Below are 22,733 nucleotides of genomic sequence, written 5' to 3'. Positions count from 1 at the left end.
GGGAAGACAGAAAGAGATCTTCCGTACACTGGTTCACTCCCCAAATGGCCATAGCAGCCACACCTTGCATAGCCCCAAGTCAGGACCAGGAGTTTTTCCCACATCTCTCATGTGGCTGCTGGGGCCCTAGAAATTGAGCCACTTCTGCTGCTTTTTTTTTTTTTTTTAACATTTTAATGCCAGCAGTTTTCCCTACAGATTCTAAGCTAGTTGCCTATGGAGATGACAGGGAAAGGAAGGATTTTTGAAAAATTCCTCTGTGATACTTAATGGAAAGCCAAGGTGGTAAATCATTGCCCTATGTACCAGGGTTGTCTTCTAGTGTGGTGGTTCTGAAAGTGTCCTGCCTGCCTCTCACCGTTAATATTACCTGAAATTTTGTTAGAAATGTGCATCCCTGGGCCTCATTCAGGATTAAATTTGAATCTCCGGGATGGGCTAAGCAGTTGTCCAAGCCCTCTGGGCAGTTCCCGGGCTCACTCAGGTTTGTGAACCCCAGGTTGCTCCGTTCCATGTTGCTGCTGATTTTCCACTTTTATCCCATCGTAGTCATCTAATGGCCCCTTGTTAGACCTGATGAAACTCATTTTATTTGTATCTGTAATAACTCTGTGGTATACTGATTCTTTAAATGAAAAGAGATCACGTTTGTTGAGTTCTAATGCTCATATACTTTAACAAAAGCTGATGCTGAAATCATGTAAGTACACATAGAGTAGTCTGCCACCCTGCCTTCTCTGAGTTTCTGGCAGTGCAGTTCCTTCTTGGGCAATGCACTGGGGATTGTGGGGGTTATCCTGGGTGGCTTAGGTCTTCTCACCTGCACCTTGATTTTCTGCAGCCAGTGGAATAGCTTCGTTGGTTGTATGGCTGATGAAGACACAGGTAAAGGGGTTTTCTTGCAGCACTCTATTTTTGAGGTTGGGTGTTGGATGTAGTGATTAAGATGCTGAAGCTCCATGTTTGATATTAGAATTCCAGGTGTCAAGTCTTGGCAGAGCTTGGCTTCCAGTTTTCTGCTCATTTTCACCCCAGGAGGCAGCGGGTGATAGCTCAAGTAACTGAGTTTGTTCTGCTCCTCTGAGAAACCTGGCTTATGTTTCTGGCTCCTGGCTTTGTCCCTGGTCTGGTCCTAACCATTGTGAGCATTTGGGGCATGTGTCAGTGGCTAGGACTCTGCCTGTGTGTCTCTTAGACTCTCAAGTAAGTAAGTAAAAAAAAAATCAATAATTAAAACATATTTAGAAGTATACACAACTTTCCAAGGCATCATTACTCCTTAATGTTATAGATACTTAAGCCTAACCTATTCAAACCCTTAGACGTAGTTTTGATTGGAAAACACAAAGCCAAGTTAGTATGGAATGCATGTGGATTCCATAAATATTGCAATATATGCATATTCATATTTTATGGCTTATCATGGCTGTATCTTATTAGTATTTTCTCATGAATATCTCTCATCCACTTGTCCTTGCCTATATGTGAAAGGAATTAGCAACGAGTAGAATGCTGAAAGATGAAATGATATGCATCCCATGTACAGTGAGAAAGTTAAAACAAGAGTATTCTAAATTGAAAGTTTTGTATCACGTTGGATCATCTGACAAATCCCCTCAGCCTGCATAGTAGCATTATGAGACTCAGGGATGAGAACACATCTCAAATCTCTGGGTTGCAACTTGCCAGGTTTCAACAGTGCTACAATCCCTACGGTTGCAAAGTATATAAAATTTAAACTGTTAGTAGTAATTTGATTCTGTTGACTTGGTATACACAGCTCTGAGACTAACTACACAAAGATAAGCAAGTATTTTGGGATAAATTAACAAGTACGGTATATGCTAATACAAGCAAGAGGGTCTCACTGCGAACCTCAGTCCCATTTACTCAACAAATATTTAACGAACACCTACTGTGAGTCAGGCAGTGCTGCCTTGAATTTTTCCTTATCTGCATTTTATTGAAGCTTTGTTTCTGAACATGGTGCATTCAGGCAAATTCCTTCTACAAATGTATCTTGCCTTAAGGAAATACCAACTTTTTAGGATGGGATTATACTTTTACCCATTAGCACATCCAATAAAGTAGATTAACTATGGGAGAAAGAAATCCTGGTAATTGTTAAAATAAACCAGCAGTACATTCTCAATATTAATCACCCTGCCATGGTTATTTGCAGAGCCATAATTAGAAGTGAACAACTGGAATTCTGTGCTTGACTGTTATTTTTTTAGGAAACTGTGATGCTCCCAACAGCACAACAGAGCAAAGCACAGGGTGAGTCTTGGCATTGATGTGTGCTGCTCAGTTTTCCTCCATATTGGAGAGAGTGAGTTTCAAGGATTTTGAGCAGGAGACAGAGATGTCACTGTCCAGATTAGCACTCTGGACTTGTCCACCTGGCTGTGTTTGTAGCTGGCAGCTGGGCAGCCCTCCGAGAGGCTACCCTGCTAGCTACATCATCAGGCATCACACTGTGGTGCGCATTTAGCCCCAAAAAGGCAGTGAGGCAAATAAAGGGATTAGATTGTGAAAATGCAAAGTAGTAATTAGTGTGGTAATTGTAAGGAAGATTGGAGCATCCCCTCCTTTCTGAAGCCAAACAGGGAGAGTGATTGAACATCAAAGATGACGAAAGTGGCCTGAACATTTTATAGCCATCAGAGACTCTTTGACCACGGAGTCTACTTTTGTGGCTTCAGGCAGCATCGGCAATGCAGCCAAACTCTCCTTGACAGAGCATGCCCTCCATCCTTTCCGCCCCAGCTCTCCAGGGAGTGAGCAGAGATTGCATCTGACTCCCCTTCAGAACGGGTCTTCCTATGTCTCACCACCCTCCTGGCCAGGGCATGCTGTAAGTGTGACTTCGACCTCACTGTGGCTTGATGCGAGTCTCGTTGATTTGACTAAGGGATGATGTGTGCAAGCACAGACATGTTCAGGTGCAATGGCCCCTTTTGTGGATCTTTACTTCTTAGTTTGATTATTTTTGGCAGTACACTATTATATGAACGATAGGTGTGACATGAAGAAATTGAGAAAGGGTCCAATGAAGTAGCCTAGTAGCTAAATTCCTCATCTTTTTTTAAAAAAACATTTGTTTGTATTGGAAAACCAGATTTACAGAGAGGAGGTGGGACAGAGAGGAAGATCTTCCATCCATTGATTCAATCCCCAACTGGCCACATCAGCCGGAGATGAGCCAAGGGCCAGGGGCCACCTCTGGGTCTCCTAAGTGGTGGGTGCAGGATCCCAAGGCTTTGGGCTGTTCTCTGTTGCTTGCCAAGGCCACAAACAGGGAGCTGGATGGGAAGTGGGACCACCAGGATTAGAACCAGTGGCCATATGGGATCCCAGTGCATAGAACACAAGGACTTTAGCTGCTAGGCTACTGCATAAGGCCCTAAAATCCTCAACTTTCATGCCCTATGATCCCATATGGGCAGCGGTTTGTATCCTGGCTGCTCCACTTGCTTTCCAGCTTCCTTCTTATGGACTGGGAAGGCAGTAGAGGATGTTCTAAAGCATTGGGACCCTGCCACCCACATGGGAGACTCAAAAGAAACTCCTTGCTCCTGACCATCGGGACTGTTTGGGGAGTGAACCAGCAGACAGAAGATATTTATCTCTTTCTCTCCTTCTCCCTGTAAATCTAGCTTTCCAATAAAAATAAAGAAATCTTAAACAAAAAAAAAAGAAATTGAGCCCTGAGAATATATCTTGAAAACAGTAATGAGATTTGTTCTTCTCGAAAATGAATGTGGTATTCCAGCTGTGAAAGGCAATTAATCATAAATTTCAGTGAACCTCAATCATAAGGCATTTTATTTATTGAAAGTTTCCAAGTTATCATTGGAAAATTCATGCACGAGGTCAGAACTCAATAGAAGTTGAGATTTTTAAAAATTTTTATTTATTTACTTTTAAAGATCTAAATGCTTTTTGGAGGACTCTTGACAGTTCTACCCCAATATCCAATAGGGTTACTGCAATCATAATAATTTTATTTTCATTTTCTAAGCCTATTCAGTTTGGGGAGTATGATAACTGTTTGGTTCCAACTTTTTATTCCAATCTAAATTTTGATCTTTTTTTGAAAGATTTATTTTTATTGGAAAGTCCAGTTTACAGGGAGAAGGGGAGACAGAGACCTTCTGTCTACTGATTCATTCCCCAAGTGGCCACAATGGCTGGAGCTGAGCAGACCCAAAGCCAGGAGCTATGGGCTTCTTCTAGTTCTCCCATATGGGTGCAGGGTCCCAAGGCTTTGGGCCATCCTCAACTGCTTTCCCAGGCCACAAGCAGGGAGCTGGAGGGAAAGGGGAGCAGCAGGGACATGAACTAGTTCCCATATGGGATTCCATCACTTGCAATGTGAGAATTTAGTCACTGAGCCATCACAGCAGGTCCAATTTGGATCTTAACTCACAAATGAAGGCAAAGTTTTCCCTGGACTCATGTTAAGAAGCCAGAAAAGTGTCTAATGATCCACTGTTGGAATTCCTGGAGTTTCTTGTTTGATCAAGTGTATCTTTATAATGACTGAACAGGTCAACTGTACTTCTTCAATCTGAGATTCCCAGGAATTTGTGTCAAAGTGGCAAATAAGGAGTTTCACTTTTTCCAGCTGCCGCCCCATCATGTCTTGCACATATTGTGGACATCCTGCCACACTGCATGGTTTCTCCCTGTCAGACCCATGGCCACACACAGGTTGCTCCTGGTGTACCCACCAGCATCGAAGTTTAATCCTGTTCAGCTTCTGTAGCACGAAGCCAGAAGAGAGGCCATATTAGGCTCTGGAATTGGCTTAGCAAGGGACTTTGAGTGACTTTAGTGCTGGCAATCATGGCTTTCACAAGGGTCAACTATAGCCAGGCTGTTTCTCGGCACCTTGTAGAAGCCTTCTAAAGCACAGAGCCTTTGGGAAGGGGGTTTGGCCTGAGTCTGCAGGTGGGGCACCTGAAACCCTGTAGGATGAGGTATTTGTTGCTAAAGGTGTACAGGTCACAACTCTTGGATCTGGACTGCCGATTTCTTGGATATAAGTCACCTGGCTCCTTCCTGAAGCAGGCAGTTTAGTCCTAGAGGATCTTTCCTGGATGTCGCATTTTGTTTACTGTCGGGTGCTGTCTCAATCTTGGAACAGAATAGTCACAGCAGTGGCGGTAATAAAAACGTACAAGTTGAGTGTCTGTACCAATTCCAACCTCCCCCCAAAAAATAACACAATATTTTTAAACTAATTATCTCAGTGTACAGTAAAGAGAAGCGTTAGCTTTTAATAAGCTCCCAAATTGAAATGGAAAATGATTTGGAAGTATATAAATTGACTTGATGAATCTCAGTGATTATGAATCTGAATGTAGTATTAAGTTGAACATGCAAGTAGTAGTTTCAAATGCAGTATTATTGCTTTTTCATTTACCTTAACTCAGAACTTTGCTTTTCTTGCAAATTTGACTTTTCTTTTTCTTGCATTTGATGCCAATTTTGGCTGAATTCTTCAAATGTATTCACATTATCAAATTATAAGTGACAAGTGCTTTTCAGCTCTTGCTATTTTAATAAGTTGAATGATTGGTATTTTTATTAGTAAAAGTTCTGGAGACTGTCTTTGCTGGGGAGGATGTATTATGTGAATGGATACCCTTAAATAGTTCATTTTAGTTCCTGTTGGTTTTGATTAGGTGGAATTACTTCTTTTATTAAATGAGTGGTGATTTCCTTTCCATACTTCCTTCTGACTTTTAGACAATGACCGAAGTTGTCACACCTCTTGAGGTGTTTGAAGACCTATTGATCATAAAACTTAGATAAAGGATTAGATAATAAATTCTTTAAATACCTTAGAATACTAAATATTGTAAGATCTGTGGGTTTCATACCTTCCCTGTCCTCTTGTTTATTAAGCTCCTGAAAACTGTAAAAGTCCCTCGGAGCGGGAACACACCAGAACAAGCAGAGCTGGATTGGACTTGCTGACTGTAGTTGAGTAACTTTAAGACCAAAACACTCTCTATTGACAAGATCTTTAAGTGGCATACGTAGCATTTATTTAACCTGAAAGCAAGTTCTGAATATGATGACATTTTAAGTTCATTTCAACTTCCAGAATCTTTTTGCCTTTTTAGGGAGCAGAATTTTCTAATGTCTTTTCCCAATTAAATATCTTGAGTTTGATTTCATTAAAAACACCTCCATGAGTACTATAATGTGTACTTGTGTGTGTGTGTGTGTGTGTGTGTGTGTGAGACCTAGCTTACAGGAAAACAATCAGTGCAGATTAAGATAAAATAGCTAAGTGGCTGACTCAAAGAAGTTAGACTTTAGTGTTATGTAAAATCCAAATAATTATTTCAAGATATTAAATTATATCGTAGATCTTGGATTAAGGGAGAGAAAACAGAAGCAAACTTAATGACTGGCACTATATTTCTGTCCTTAAAGTGGTATGAACTCAGCTCATTAGACACCAGAATCTGTGTTGTCATTTACATGTTTATTAAACACATGATATTTATTATGCCAATATATCCTGGAAGGAATTTTCAACATTGGTACATTATTTTAGCATTTGATTTGTGGGCGAGTTTTCTGGTTTCTGAGCAGGTGACCCTGCATAGGAGCCCGTTCCTTATAAGGCGTATATGATGATGGTGGCATTCAGGAAGAAAATGTATTAGCAGTGAGCTCAATGCCATATTAAAATAAGCAAATATAGTTTTCTGTAGAATTAGGCAAACCATGGGCTTTTCTGGGAATATATTTGCCAACCGGATGACCCTCTTTCCCAACTATTGTTTTGCAGTGATTGGAAGGAAGTGATAGTATGGTTTTCATGATTCTTTATACATCTATTTATTCATTTTGGAGATTTATTTATTTGAAAGCTACAGGGAGTAAGAGAGAGGGGTAGCAAAAGAGAAAGAGAATATTCCATCTGCTAGTTCACTCCCCAAATGGCTTCCTTGATTGGAGCCAGGCCTGTCTTAATCCAGGAACCCAGAACTTCCCCTGGGTCTTCCTTTTGGGTCTGGGAACCCACGCATTTAGGCTTCTTCTGCTTTGTGAGATGTATTAACAGGGAGCTGGATCACAAGTGGAGCATCAGGGACTCAAACTGGTATCCAATTGGGAGGCTAGCATGTTCATGGCTGTTTTCCCTGCTATACCACTTAACATATTTTGTAGTATCCATATCAGTAATTATAATCGCTGTAGTTAATAAAAGCACAAAGATGTTCATGAACTTTTTAAAAGATTTATTTAGTTTTATTGGAAAAGCAGATTTACAGAGAGAGAGACAGAGAGAATGATCTTCCATCTTCCAGTTCATTGCCCCAATGGCTGCAACGACCAGAACTGAGCCAATCCAAACCCAGGAGCCAGGAGCATCTTCTAGTTCTCCCACACAGGGTCAGGATCCCCAGGCTCTGGAGTATCCTCTGCTGCTTGTCCAGGCCACAATCAGGGAGGTAGATGGGAAGTGAAGCAGCTAAGACACTAACCGGCCCCCATGTGGGATGCCAGCGCTTGCAGATAGAAGATTAGCTGGTTGAGTCATCACACCATCCCCATTTAATGTATTTCTGAACTTAGGTCAATCTCTCTATCGTTACTGAACTTCAAATATGTATCTGTATTGTGAGCCTGTTTATCAGATTCTGCAATGATAGGGATTTTCTATAGAATCTGAAAAAAAAAAAGGTCTCATTCTGAAATACATTACCTTGACATGTTCATGCTTAATCAGCACCTGTGCTATTATTTCTCTTTATAAGCATTTTCCTTTAATAAAACCCTTTGCACTCAGAGGAAAAAAAAAAAAAAGATCAGTATTCCATGACTCACCTGAGCTGATGTTCTGGCACGCCACCTGCTGCCCTGGTTATTCCAGTGTGGGGGCAGTCCCTATCTTGACCCCGCTTGACCCCTCAAACAGGCCTTCCTGTTCCCACTTCAATCACATTCCATCCAGAAGAAACCTTTGCAGTGTCACTTCTTGCAAGGAATGTGGTCAGTTCTCTTTCCTTAGCCCACCCAAGCAGCACACGGTGACCTCTCTGATCAGATCCAGCTAATTGTCATAAACTCCTACCTTTTGGTGAGGCGGACTTTGCCTTTGTCGGGGGACTTCTAGGGAAGTGGGGTGTGCCTCCAGAGCACTGGACTTTACTCTAGGGCTCAACACCTGTAATTAAAAATGCCTTAAGACCATTTGTTTCGGTGGAGGAGCGGGGGCTCAGCAAACGTATCAGTACTTCTGCTAACATTGTGAAAGCTTTCTGCTTCCTTCTTGCCCAGACTTACTTGATAGCCTGTTCTCCACAAATAAAGCTATTATATTCAGATCTTGTTAGATCACCCAAGAGCAACATCTTATTTTTTTTTTTTTTTACGAAGGTTTAACTATGTATTTGTAAGTCACAGCTGTAGGGATAAGAGGAGGGAGAAAGTCAGAGAAAGAGAGCGAGCGAGCGAGAGAGAGCAATAAAGTCTCCTATCCCCTGGTTCAATCTCCAAAGGGCTGCATTGGTTAGAACTGGGCAGGCTGAAGACAGGAGGTGGGAACCCCAGCCTGGGCTCCCACCCGGATGCCAAGAACCAGGGTATGTGAGCCAGTCCAGGAACATTAGCAGAAACCGGAATGGAAGGCCCGTAGAGCAACATTTAAATGCTAGAGCACAAAATAATGGGAATGATACCTGTACTTTGTTTTCCAAAATGCATACTTTTATACTTACACAGTGATACTCTTTCACAATGAAACTCAAAGTCGGATATGATTAGCTCCAGTCACAATTGGTTAGAATGTTAAAGGAGAGAAAGAAACAGAAATGAGGACTGAGTTCCTAGTGGTCAAAAATCCCTAAGGACGAAGGTCACTTTTCTTTGGTAATTAGCTGTAGGAATCTATGAGTCATTAGGAGCTGCCAGATCCCAAGGAAAAGCAATACTAGTTTTTGTTAAATGTCTAGCAGTGGAAGCTCTCAGATAAGTTGCTGGAATGACAGGGTGGGTCCAGGACATGACTCACATTTCTGCTTTTCTTCAGTTGGTACAGCCCAAGGTAGTGATTAATTTTTCTGATGTCTTCATCAGTTGATAAGTTTAGGTACTACCTTGGACGTTGTAAAGTTTCGGAATCCATTCAAGTCGTAAGCTGCGTTAATTCACTTTCATTTTGAAGCTTCTGATAACTGGTGTCCAAGCATGTTAGGACAGTCATTGGAGGACACTTTAGAAAAATTTCAACGTCTCATATAAAAACAAAAAAATAGACTGATAAAATTTTACAGTACCCTGACAGACACAGATGCACACCTATATTTAATGATGTTGAAACTTAAGAATGTTTCTATGTGGTAAAATCAGGAGACATGCATTTACCTTCTTAACATCTTTTTTTTGAGTATATTAACTGTCCTCACATTATTACTGGAACTTTTTTATCTTGCAAAGCTTGCTCTGTATTTATTAAACAGTAGTTTTGCGTGCTTGTTGCCCCGCTCCATTCTCTATCAGCTGCTATTATGCTGATGCTGAGAGTTCTTGAGATATTTCAGATAAACAGAATCATGCAATATTTATCTGTAAAAGTCTGTCTGTGTGTATCCATCTTAAAGGCAGAGAGACATTGAGAGATTTCCCATGCACTGATTCTCTTCCAAATGCCCAAACAGCTGGGGCTGGCACAGGTCAGAATCCAGAGTCAAGAAGACAATTCTGTTTTTTTCATGTGTGGCAGGGAGCCAGTTGCTTGGATCTGTCATCTGCCATTGCTGGGGCGTTGTGAATTTGCAAGAGATTGGAATTGGGAGTGGAGTGGGCCTGAAACCCAGGCATGGATATTCCAAGCAGGGGCTTAACCACTAAACTCAATGCCTCCTACAGTACTTACCTTTTGTAGTTGGCTGGTTCACTTGACATAACATCTTGAAAGCTCATCTGTACAGCACATGGAACACCAAGCAGTACTCCACGTGTCTATGTTCCACATTTTGTTTATCCATTTATCTATTGATGACCATTCAGGTTGCTTCTGCCTCTTGGCTAAGGTAAACAATGCTACACTGCCTGTGTGGATCACATAGAAGATCCTACTTTCAATACTTTTGGATATATATCAAGGAGATATATGTCGAGAAGAAGTAGGATTGGTGAATCATGTAGTAATTTTGTTTTTAGCATTTTGAGGTGTACCCATATTGTTTTACAATAGCTATATCATTTTACATTCCACATCATCTCCAACATTTGTTATTTTCTGCTTAAAAAATATATAATGCATTACTGGATCATAACCAACCTAATGGATTTGTGACATGATTTGAATATTTTGGACAGGTTTTACATACATCCCAAGTTTTGCTTTCTTAGGTTTCTCATTAGATAGTAACTATGTAGACAGTACACATAATTGTTGTCAGCCTTAAAAATGTCAATGGAATACCTTCATGCTAGTCATAGATGAAGCAGTTGTTAGTATGATAATGAACCAGTTACATCAGTTTGTACACTTATGTATATTCTAAGTACTTCACATTAATTACCTTATTTCATCTTTTCATTCTGTCATTGAAATGGGCATGGCTACTATTCTTAGGCTCTCTCCCTTTTTAAACGTTGAACTTGAGGCATACAGCAGTAATTGCCCAAACCACAGTTGTGCTCCAGAAACTCTGAGCCCCAGAGCTTATGTCTCTAAGCCCTTCATTGCACTATCATATATATTTTCAAAGTAGTTTAAGCACTGAATAATGATTGAACATATTTTTCTTGGGAAACCAACCTATGAGTAAAATAAAAATGAGATGTTAGGAATATTCGAAAAGATATGATGTTAAAGGTTTTTAGGAGGGAGATGGTCAGAACCAAGTCTTAGAAGTTTCTAGTTTACTTTCAGGAGTCCCATGAACCTGAGCCTGGGAGGCCGACTCTTCAGTAACCCTCTTTTCATTTGCTCTCAGTTTTCTGGATGCCCCTTTCTCCATTTAGGTTTTGGTTGGTGATTTTGGAGTGATTCTAACAACGCATCTTCTCCCTACTGCTGATAGGGCTTCTAGACCCTTGTGTTCCTAATTTCTTGAGGAACAGGGCCTTTGTCTCCTTCCGTTTGACAGGGGGATGATTGTCCCCATCTGTGAAGCTTGTGACCACAGCAGACAGCAGTTCAGAGTCAAAGCCTTTACTTTTTTTACAGTGAATACCAAGCAGAAGGAGAAAGTCGAAGGAGAAAGTCGAAGTTTCAATGCCCACTTTTTTTTAATGCTATATTCATTGGAGTTAAATTTGGTTTTATCTTAGTCTGAGCAAATGTAAGAAAATAATCATATTTTCATGCTTTTTCAAAAAGGATTCTGCATATTACTGGAAAGAGAATATGAGAATATGGTGCAGGGAAATCTTCATTAACTCAACTTAAGATGTGAACTTTAAGGTGAATTTGAAAGCCTATTTTAGTCTTCATTCTCATAACCAGTTTTTAGTGTGTACTCTTTACATAGATTCCAGTTAAGGGAGACTCAACCAAAAACAAGAACTTTGCAAGGAATGACTCTATCCCTGTATTTTGTCCCTGAGTGTATCTCCTTCCTCCACCCCCACACCCCTGCCTTTTTCCAAAGTCTTGTCCTTCCTGCCACCAGGCAAATTTTCCCTTGTGTCTGAAACAGGCCAATCACCGTCTAGTTCACACTATGTTTTTGATGCAGAACCATTTCAAATGTACTTACTCCAAGCAAACTCCTCTAATTCCATTTGGTCTTTCCAAGATTATGTTTATTTATGTAAATGTCTTTTGAAAAAACATTTGTACCTAACTTAGGGGACTCTAACTAAACATGGTAGTGAATAAGAAAGGAAGTAGTGGGCAATAGATGGGATTTTTTCGTGGAAACCTTTTGTCCTGAGTGCTTAGAGCCGAGCTCACTAAGCCAAGGCCTTGGGCCAAATCCATTTTGCTGCAGAAGTTTTACTGGAACTCAGCCACACCCCTTCTTGCCTTGTCTGCCACTGCTTTTGTGCCCCTACAGCAGAGCCAAGGAGTCACCACTGGGACTGAATAGCCCTCAAAGGGGAACACACTGACCAGGAGCCTTCAAGGGGAAGTTTGCTGACCCCTGCTATAATGTGAAAGAGAGACAAATGCTGCAGGAGGAGGCAAGCCACCTGCCTCCCCCAGAACATCATTAAACAGGAAGCTCCTACACCCCCTGCTAAGTGTTCATCTGTACTTCCTTGTCTGTATTCTTTCTCTCTGAAGAAATGCCAGGCACTTTTCTGCTGCCCCAAGAAGCTGATGTTTCAAGGGGGGCAGCTTTTATTTCAGAGAGGAACAACTTGAAACAAACTCTCCTGTAGGAGTTTTGTCTTCCTCCTCCCAACAGCCACCCCCTCCTGTCCCCACATCACCTTCCTCAACATTTACCTTGAATTATGCTAAATCCACCTTGCAACTCTGTGTTCCCTCACTGTTGGAATATTTGCTCTCTTTTGAATGTGTCCTGTTCTTTTCCCACTAAGTCCATGTGCTGGTCTTCTTTTGGGTTGGTTGGTTTCTGCTTCTGTCTTTTGACTGGGGCATCAGGCCTCTGCCTTTTAGCCCGATCGAATGAACCTCTCTGCCTAGCATTTCTGTGCAGAGACTAGTACCTAGGCAACTTTCTAGCCCCTGTTAAAAATTTCTCAGGATCAGGAAACCTTTCTGTATTGCTGCAATAACCCATGCCCACTAGGTCAGGCATTTGGTTAGTATCAACAGCAGCTCAGTCATGTATCCATTATTGTTACCCATCCCTATTTCATTGGTTAACAGTGACTACATTGGTTAAAAGCTACATAGGAAGCTTTTCTCAAAGTCACACAGAAAATGGTAAAACCAGGAATTGAGACCATTTGACTGCCAGAGATCAGAGCACAATCAATACATTTTACCTCCTTCTGTTTTCAGTCAGGTGAACCGTTGCCTCAGGTATGTATAATGAGAGATCTTGGGGATGAAACCCAATACAAATATGAAATCTACCTTTCATGCATTTCTTTTACACATAGGCTGAATATGATTTTTTTTTAAAATTTATTTTGAAAGTCAAAGTTATATAAAGAGATATGGACAGTGAGATCTTCCCTCTGCTGATTTACTCCCCACTGGCCACAATGGCCAGGGCTGCTGCTGGGCCAGGCTGAACGACAACCCAAGTGCTCCATCTTTGTCTTGCACAAGGCTGGCAGGGCAGCGGAAAGTTGGGCCGTCTTCTGCCCATTGATAGAGTGCTGGGTTGGAAGAAGAGCAGGTGGGACTTGAACCAGAGCCCTTGTATTATCCTGGCAATTGTGAGCTTTGCTGGCTGTGCCACAATGCTGGCACCTGAATGTAATTCTATAAAACATTTTGACTCAGACTATAACCCAGAAGTCAGATATGTAATTTTCTAATTGTTGGAACCTGTCAGTGCTTAAAAGTTTCCAATTTAAAATTTTTGGAGTAGAGCCACTCAACTCGTATTCATTTCAGAAGACACAGGTATTTGTTTCATAAATAAGCTTTAATGCTAATGTCACTTTTGTGACCAAAGTTTTGGGACATTAATACTATTTCAGAACAAAAGTATTTAGCAGCAGTATTTAGAAAGGTTACAGTTGTTGCCAACAGGTAACAATACAAAGGAAATTCCTGTAAGTCAGATTTCTTAATTTTAAAAATCACATGAGGTTTGATTCAAATACCTCCACAGTTGTGATGTAGACTTCCTCTGTCAGTCTGCAACTATCAGTGTGAAAAGTACATACTGAAGCTTTTTCTATCCAAGGATAGTGGATATATCTATATATATTTCTTTTGCCAGGTATTTTTTAACAAGAAAATTTAGTTGCATGTTTTAAAAGAGAGGAAGGCAGTTGACTGTTTAAAATTTGTAGATGAAGAAAGGATATGTAGAAGTTGACATTGGGTATTGAGCACAGCAAATTTGGAACCAATGGCTAATTCAGATAGAAGACACACCTTGTGACTGGGGGCCTTACTGAGATGTTTTAAAAAGATTTATTTATTTTTATTGGAAAGTCCGGAGAGACAGAGAACGATCTTCTATCCACTGGTTCACTCCCTAAGTGGCTGCAATGGTCGGAGCTGAGCTAATTCAACGGCAGGAGCCTGGAGCTTCTTCCAAGGCTTTGAGCTATCCTCTACTGATTCCCAGGCCACAAGCAGGGAGCTGGATGGGAAGTGGAGCAGCTGGGGTATGAACTGACACCCATGTGGGATCCCGGGGCGTACAAGGTGAGGAGTTTGGGCACAGGCTACCGTGACAAGCCCTGATGAACTTTCTTATAAGTGTCTCCAAGATAAAGTCCTTGTCCTAGAGAAATTGAAAAATAAAGACATACATAGGCTATATATCTGTACTACAGCCAGAAAACCAGGACAACTCAAGCGACAGAATATACTGGAGAAGAATCTATTTCGAGAACATCATGACATGAAAGCTGAAAACATTGAATTTGTACACACTTTAGGTGACATATAATGATTGTCTCCCTCGTGTCCACCAATGAGAGCATTCTTGTTATGCACTTACCGATCCTTTTTAAATGCATTTCCAAACACAACCTCATGATCCTGGATGACTGCCCCCACCCCCCATTGCTTATCATGAACAATAGCATTATTTTGGGCTCCATAAAATGCATTGTGTACAACTTGACACCTGTTGCTGTGGAGACATGCTCTGTTTGGTTTCTGTGGAATTAGACTGACCACAAACCAGGATGGTGCAGAGGCAACTTGAGGGATTTCTTTTTGAGGTGTTGAGAGATTCCATTCTCTGAAAGCAACCCTATCCATCCCACACCTGCCTTGTACCCTTAGTCTGACAACAGCAGGGGACAATGCCAAGAGCCATCCTTATCCCATCACTCCCAAGCTCCTGTGTCAGGCTTCAAAATTTCCTTTCCCACCAGTAGCACTAGCAACAACAGCAGGTATACAAAGCAGGCTTTCGGAAGGGAGCATGTTTATTTCTTCTTTCTATTCTGAGCAACACTTAGTAATTACTTTGAAAAGGTCAGTGGTACACAGCCTGGCCTCCTAGCGAGAGCACAGGCTTTGCACCCACACTGCCTGGGCTCCAAGCCTGCCTGTATCACTGAATAGCTGTACGATTCTGGATTTGTCTCTGTCTTCAGTCTTTTACCTGCATCATGTGAATGTGTGGATGGAAAGCACAACAAGGAATTCCTGGCAGCTGTAGTGTCTATTATTATATTTTCCAACTTAATAAGTTTTTCTGGGTACATTTAAGGAGCGTTAAACTGCAAGTCATAACATCTCAGTTTTAGTCTCACGTCTGCAAACCATCTAGTCCATATTCTTATAAAGATGGTCAAGTGATCCTTAGAAAGTCAGTACCCATTCTTCCTTCTGTGGTCTTCTACAGAGAAGAGAGATGAGAAGCAACTGAAAATAAAGGATCTCTTTGAACTCTAATATCCAGGAGATCTGGGTTGATTTACACCAAATGACATTTTGTTAGTGGATTGCTATTAGTTGCATTCTGCGAGATTTTTAAGTGCGACTAATTGCTAAAATGGGAGAATGAAGAGAATGCCTGAAGCCCAGTGTAGGTGGCACACACAGTGAGTGCCTCCTGTTAGTCACAGGCTTGACCAGGCCCAGGCGGAAGGGATCTGTGATCTACGGTGTCTGCAGGTGGGACAGCAGGGGCAGTTCACTGGTCCCCTGTCAGGTGCTGCAAGAGGATGACTCACCGGAGAGGGAGGGAGTTAGGAGGTCAACGAGCTACTCCCACCAGAACCCCCAGCTCAGCCAGGTGAGCTGGAGGCCCACTTCACTGATGAATGATAAATGAAGCCTTGCAGAGAGGCACAGGGGGAAATGCAGCTTTCCAGGAATTTGGGCCAGTTCAGCGTGGGTGTCAGCCAACGGAGCGACCTTGGGGCAGAGGTAGAAATTGACCTGGGACTGTGGCAAGAGATAAGGCTGGGCTAGGATTTCTGAAGAGCTTTGCAAATGCGTTCCTCTCCGTTATAATCAGATTATACTCAGGGTAGGGAGTGTGTGAGCTCCAGCGCAGGCCCAGGAAGTGCTCAGGAGGAGATGTGGCTGATAGCTCAGAAATTTACTTCTTAGATAATTCTGGCCTGTAGAAATGGACTAAGCTTTTTGAGTTCTTACATTTTCCCTCCTGCTCCTCCTCTTCAGTATCTGTGAAATAGAAGTATAAACTCACTCTGGAGTTGTTGACAAGAGAAAAATTCTCTTACAACTTCTTGGAGTGAGTGTCAGCACATTTTTACTGGCATGAATCTGAGGAAGGTAGCATTTCAATAATAGTCACAAAGTGCAGATCCAGAGCTAGAGTCAAGGTGTATAATAATTAGTTGATCTTAAAAAAGCAATCATTTTTTCTAAAGAGTATTGATTGATTGATCTGAAAGGCAGAGTGGCAGAGAAAATGAGAGAGATCTTCCGTCTACTGCTTCATTTCTCAAATGGCTACCGCAGCTGGGATTGGGCCAGACTGAAGCAAGAAACTGGGAACTCTGACCCAGTTCCTCACGTGGGTGTCACGGACCCGAGTCCTCGTACCATCTTCTCCTACCTCCTCAGGTGCATTAGCGATCAGGAAGCTAGCTAGGAAGCAGAGCAGATGGACTGAAACTTCTGCCCTAATATGGGCAGGCTGTACTTCAAGTGGTGGCTTAACCTGCTACATCACAGCCCTTTCCTTTTTTTTCTTAGAAGGGAAAACCCACCATATATGTTTTTAATATTTTTATTTCTTATCATTTATACAGAACTGTAGAGCAGATGTAATTATCTCTCCTTTGTACTTTAGAATAATGAGAATAATAAAGGTGGCTAGTTCAAGTCCACATGGTTCATAAAATTGCAGCAAGAAAATTAAAAGAATTGGCCTTTTATTCTCCCGTTCTTCTCTCCCCATCTCTATTGCCATTTTCTCCTCCTCTCCTTCTCAGATGTTCTCCTGAACCATGTAAGAGAATTTTTTTTTTATGTAAGAGAATTTTCTAAAGATGGACATTCCATGACATACAAGAATTTTTTTTCTGTCTTCTCTTCACATAGAACCTACTGATTAGTCAATAGTTACACGATTAGAGGAACAGAATAGTCCTGCTCACAAATTTAGGGAAACTGATGCAAGTATTATGGAAAGATGTCCCACTGGTCACAAGTGTTGGATATAAGGAGGAGTCTTTATTAGCTAAGCTTGCTGGCAAAGGCAGCTCCCTGCACTCCAGGAACCATCCCACTGCATAGTTGTGAAGTCAGGGCTTTTAAGTTCACACTGGCATGCAACACAAAGCACCCATTTCACCTGAGTGGCACACCATACGAAGTTCAGACCACACTGTTAAGCCAGTCAGCTGGCAGGCATGTTTACAAAAGCAAAGCAGACAGCTACAGTTAGCTATGCTCAAAACTTAGTCAAGGAGTCACAACCAAGTCCTATCCGCTCACTGTTAAGGGACGTCATCACCCAGTTGTACCTTGTCACATTCCCCACTGGTATTCTAACACATGAGTCAAATCGTGTTTCAACCAGAAAAAAAGAAAAAAAAATCAAGGCTAGAAAGACTTGCTCCTTTTTCACACACTTGTTTTCCTTGCCAACCATCGTTGCTTCACTGTCACTGAGGACCAACTGCGGCCTCAGTGTCTCTCCCAGGCTCCATTTCCTGCAGGATGAGACCAGAGTGTGTGGTCTTCCATCAGTAGACGTTGTCAGGGCCAACAAGCTTGCCCACGGTGGGTTTCTTTCTGGTCTTTTTCCTTCAAGACACAGAAAGCGTCAGCATACACACAGGCACCCAGCTTGACCCTTTGGCACAGCACAGCATGTGACATGGGCTTCCATAGACCTTGGTTGTGCCAGTGACCTGACCTGACACTCTTCCCTGCTGCCTTCAGTGGCCACAGCCTGCACTTGGCAGGTGGTCGGGGGTCTTTGCCTAACACTGCCATGAGTTTGCTTTGCTGCACTTGGGGGAATTCTCTTTCAGAGCCCGAGGTAGATTCCTGAAATGACTCAAATGATGGCAGATCTGTGACCTCCCGGGAACAGATTCAGAACTTTGTAAGAACAAAAGTAATTTTTTCAGTGTGTCTTGTGATGGGGAGGGTAATAAATGTTTTAGGTGAAAACAAGGTGTAATACAACTCCCTCCCGGCTTTGTAGTTTGCAAAGTGACTCCGGAGACAGTTGTAAAGGGAGAACAAAAAGCGTTTGGCGCTGTCCCTTGGGAGCAGGCAGAGTGTCACCAGGTGATTTATTTTAAAGTCTAGTTTGTATGTTATTTTAAAGAAGTTTTTTATTTATTTTAAAAGAGAGAGAGAGAGAGATCTTCTGTTCAGTGGTTCATGCCCCAAGTAACTGCCCATGGTCTGGGTTGCACCACGTTAAAGCCAGCTGTGTGGAACTCGATCCGGGTCTCCTATGGTAGGGCTGCACCCATCTTCTGCTTTTCCAAGCATATTGGCAAAAAGCTGAATCAGAAATAGTGCAGCCAGGATTCTAACCAGTGTTCCTATATGGGATGCTGATCTCACAAACAGCAGTTTAACCGGCTGTACTGCAAGTGCTCTTAGAATGTGCTATTTAAAACAAATACGTGGAGACTCCTTAACCAAGGTATGCTTTAGTAAACCTGTGAGTTTTTAAAAGCTACAGATGTAATACAAACGATTATTTTATATGGGAATATTCTTTTTAAGTTGCAATGATCAGGGAATAGCTAGAAACAAAGCATCATTAACAAGAAAGTAAAGAGTAGGATGTTACACAGCTATACAAATAGAAAACCCTGGCTAGTAAGAGATGGCTTCTTTCTTATCTGTGTTTTAGGGCATCGACAATGAAAATACTACAGATTATTGCCTGCATGTTTTCAGTGCTCTGTAACTGTGTACCAAGGCAAATCCCATTATTTTTAAATCACTTAACATTGAAAAACAATTGGATAAATCCCACTTGGAATGCCCTGTGGGTCATCTCAAGCCATTTGGTTCTGTTAATAAAATTAAAACAATTGGGGGAAATGTACAGATGCTTTCAAATTGGCTTTACAATGATGATGTCTGTATGGATGCAAAAGGGGGTGTTTCTTAAGAACTCCAGATATCTACGTGTATCAGGACCGGGTGGGAATGAGCAGGGGGGGGTTGACGTATATTTTTATTTTGAGATGCCATGCTAATTTACATCATCCAGTCCTTTCACTGCCAAACTGTAAAAGTCCATTAAGTGACTGAAAGGAATATACAAATTATCCTCTGGCACTCCAGGCTGGAGTTTTACATACACCCTGTTATTCTGTCCGCCAGCTAGCTGCAAGATTCTATTAAGCGGTAAGTGAGAAAATTATATTGCCTGCAAACTAATTGCACAAAAGACTCTGAAATAAGTAATCAGAGCCCAGGACTTCCTGAAAAGCCGCCAGGAGATATTATAAATTGCTCTATCATTCTTGTCAGCCTGGTGGAGGGACCCGAAGTTTCCATGTTGATTTGTTCCCTGCACAGCACAGCACACTTCCACAGCCCTTGACAGAGCTGGGAAAATTCCAGTCGTGTCATCCATAGCTGCCCAACTCAGTCCCTGGTGCCATCCAACAAATGTGTCCCAGAAAATAGCACGCTCTAATCCAAGACAGCTCTGTGTCTGCAAGGAGAGTCCCGTGCGGCCAACAAGAACTTCTGCTTCCTCCCGGACGACCGTCCAGTGGCGGTGTTCCAGGTGGCCACGGTCGCTGCTGCAAATATTTTTGTCTAGTTTCCACTTTTAGCGAATCTAAGGAAAACAAGTGTCCCACGGAGATCATATGGTCGACTGGGAATAGCGTCTATGAACCGTTACCAAAATAGATGGAACAGCGTTACCCAGGTGCTTGGAGCAGCACATTTTAGTATAAAATGTTTTCTTTATTGAACAGGAGAAACACCAGGGAAGGTTTTTCAAGGGCAGAGTCTCTTGTCGAGTCTAACATGGATCAAAGAGTGTGTTGGGGGCAGGGTGATCATAGCCAGCGATAATGAACTGGGTAGCTCTGCAGGAGACAGGAGAAATGAGAGAGGTTTTCCCCCAGCAAGTAAGTTATTTAGAATGATGTTGACTTGTTTTTCAAGAAATAAACCAGTGTTACTTAATGAAATCAAGGTTATCATCCATCTGTGGGAAGACAGTGTTATTCAGACAGAACAATTGCGGAGGGTGCTTGATTCCCAGTAAATAAGTTCTATATACTTAAGCTGAAAATGTAGTATTTGTGCAAACTCTTAGGACCACTAAAATTGCCAGCTATCCATGATGACATTTTTGCAAACATGTTGCGTTTCCCGTAGCTTTGTCCATATCTCTTTAGCCAAGGTGGTCATTTACTCATTTTTGGCAGCATAGTTTAAGCGTTTGTTGCTGTGTGAAGAATTCACTGACTTTCGGAAGTATGAGTTCTGTGTTTGTGGGACTGTAAGTGGGGTACACACACTTGGTAGTCCTGGATCCACAGCCTTTACCTACGACACCACAGGCTACATGGAGTTGCTATTTGTTTGCCTGTTTTGCATCTTCTAAGACCGTGGCCTGCCCCAGATCAGAAACCCAGCTTTGACTAGGATTCCTCCGGTTTGACATCAGAGTGCGGTGGAATAAGCTGCCGCATGCAGTGCTGACATCCGCCGTGGGTGCCTGTGTGAGCCCTGGCTGCTCCATTTCTAATCCAGCCCCCTGCTTATGACCTGGAAAAAGCAGTAGAAAATGACCCAACCAGCTAGGCTCCTGGCTGCCAGCGTCCTCCTGGGCCTGCCCGGGCTGTTGCAGTTCTCTGTGAAGTGGGCCAGGGGATGGAAGATCTCTCTGCCCCTCCTTCTCTTTCTGTAACTCTCACTTTCGAAATAAATAAATGAATGAATTCCGTGCTCACTGAAACACACTTAGGAGACCGTGGCAGCAGAGTTTCTTTCAGAATTCCTCCTAAGCCGCCATTAAAACTTACCCAGGGGCCCAGTGCAATAGCCTAGCAGCTAAAGTTCTCACCTTGAACACGCCAGTTATGGGCGTTGGCTCTTAACATGGCGGTCCCAGTTCCCATCCTGCTCCTTGCTTGTGGCTTGGGAGAGCAAATGAGGATGGCCCAAAACCTTGGGATCCCATACCCGTGAGGGAAGAGGCTCCAGGCTCCTGGCTTCAGATTGGCTCAGTTCCGGCCATTACAGCCACTTGGGCCATTGTGGATGGGACATCTTCAGAAAAAAAAAAAAAAGCTTGTTCGGCTTTCTATCACTGATTGTGAACAAAGAATGATGAGATGTCATGATTAGAGAAGATTCTAGCTTCCTTCTGTATATGTATTCTACAGCTCACATGGCAGCTTGACAACTTCCCTTCTGTCTCTTGCAAAGATCTTCAAATAATTACTGTCTTTTTTCCTAGAAGAATCATTCACAAATTTGGCTACTAGTATTAGATTTCTCCTAAATATTATGTCTGCTAGGATTACCAATTTGAGAACATCTATTTTGTGAGTAAATATTAAAAGATAAAAGATGGCTCTGGCAGTGCCATCTGCTTGTGCTTTCGGTTTCCGCTCCTCGGCCTGTCCATGTCACGATGCCCGTGTATTTCCTCTGAGGTTGGTTCTTTTCCTTCCATACTTTATTCCTCAGAAAGCTTCATTTTTTTTTTGTAATTGTGCCTTGATGTTCTCTCCTTTTATTGCTATGCATTTTCATTTTTTGAAAGCTGCCTTTTTCTCCTGTTTTTTGTTTGTTTTGTTAAGATGTACTTATTCAAAAGACAGAGGGAGATTGGTCACAGTGGCCAAGCTGCAGTGGCAAGCCTGGCAGTCACCGGGTCTCCCTCGGGGGTGGCAGGGATGGAGTACTTGCAGCGTCATTGGCTGTCTCGGCAGGGAGCCGGATCAGAAGGGGAACTCAGCCAGCTGTGATGTGGGGCGCTGCCTTCAGCAGGGGCAGCTTCAGCCCCGGGCTCCGACCCCGCCTCCGAAGTCGCTTTTCAGCATTTGGGAAATTTCACTGGATCTCTTTCTCTTTTTTCCCCTCTGTATATCTGTGCTGTGGTTTTTCTCTCTTCTTGAATGATTTGGGAATTGGTTTTCTTCCCAATTTTAATATTGTTTCCTCATACATCATAAGATCATCTGATCCACTACACCACCATAGCTGGTGTTCATAATAATAACCTTGAATTAACAGGAAAATGTTAAGTTGTTATAAATGTATAAACTTTAGTGTTGGCCTAATATTTCTAATATATATATATTTTAAAGTTTTGCTTATTTATTTGAAAGAGTTAGGGAAAAGAGGTCGAGATCAATCCATCGATTGGTCAAAGTATCTTCCATTCACTGATTCACTCCTGGAGTGGCTGCAGCAGCTGGGACGGGGTAAGACCAAAGCCAAAAGCCAGGGACTTCTTCCAGGTACTCCCCATGGGTAGCAGCCTCTCCAGCACCTGAGCCATCTTCCTCTGCCCTTCCCAGGCCATTGACAGGGAGCTGGTTCAGAAGTGGAGCTGCCCTGACCTGAACTGGTGCCCCTATGGGATGCTGGCATTGTCATAGTGCTGCAGTGCCTGCCCCAATGCTGACCAATGGGTAGAAGATCTTTATCTTGCATAAGAAATTGACCCTTGTCTTTTAGTATCTCACCATCTATTGGGTAATTA

At 42.3% G+C, this 22,733-nt stretch overlaps 1 protein-coding gene across 5 annotated transcripts in view; it reads left to right on the top strand.

Moving 5' to 3' along the window:
- ESRRG (estrogen related receptor gamma) overlaps positions 1 to 22,733 on the top strand; it is a 607,759-nt gene that overhangs the window by 430,602 nt on the left and 154,424 nt on the right. The gene's annotated exons all lie outside the window — the stretch shown is intronic.

Source organism: Ochotona princeps, chromosome 10 (assembly GCF_030435755.1).
Source record: "Ochotona princeps isolate mOchPri1 chromosome 10, mOchPri1.hap1, whole genome shotgun sequence".
NCBI lineage: Eukaryota > Metazoa > Chordata > Mammalia > Lagomorpha > Ochotonidae > Ochotona > Ochotona princeps.
Note: the sequence above shows the minus strand (reverse complement) of the source record. Positions and strands in the feature narration are given on the sequence as shown.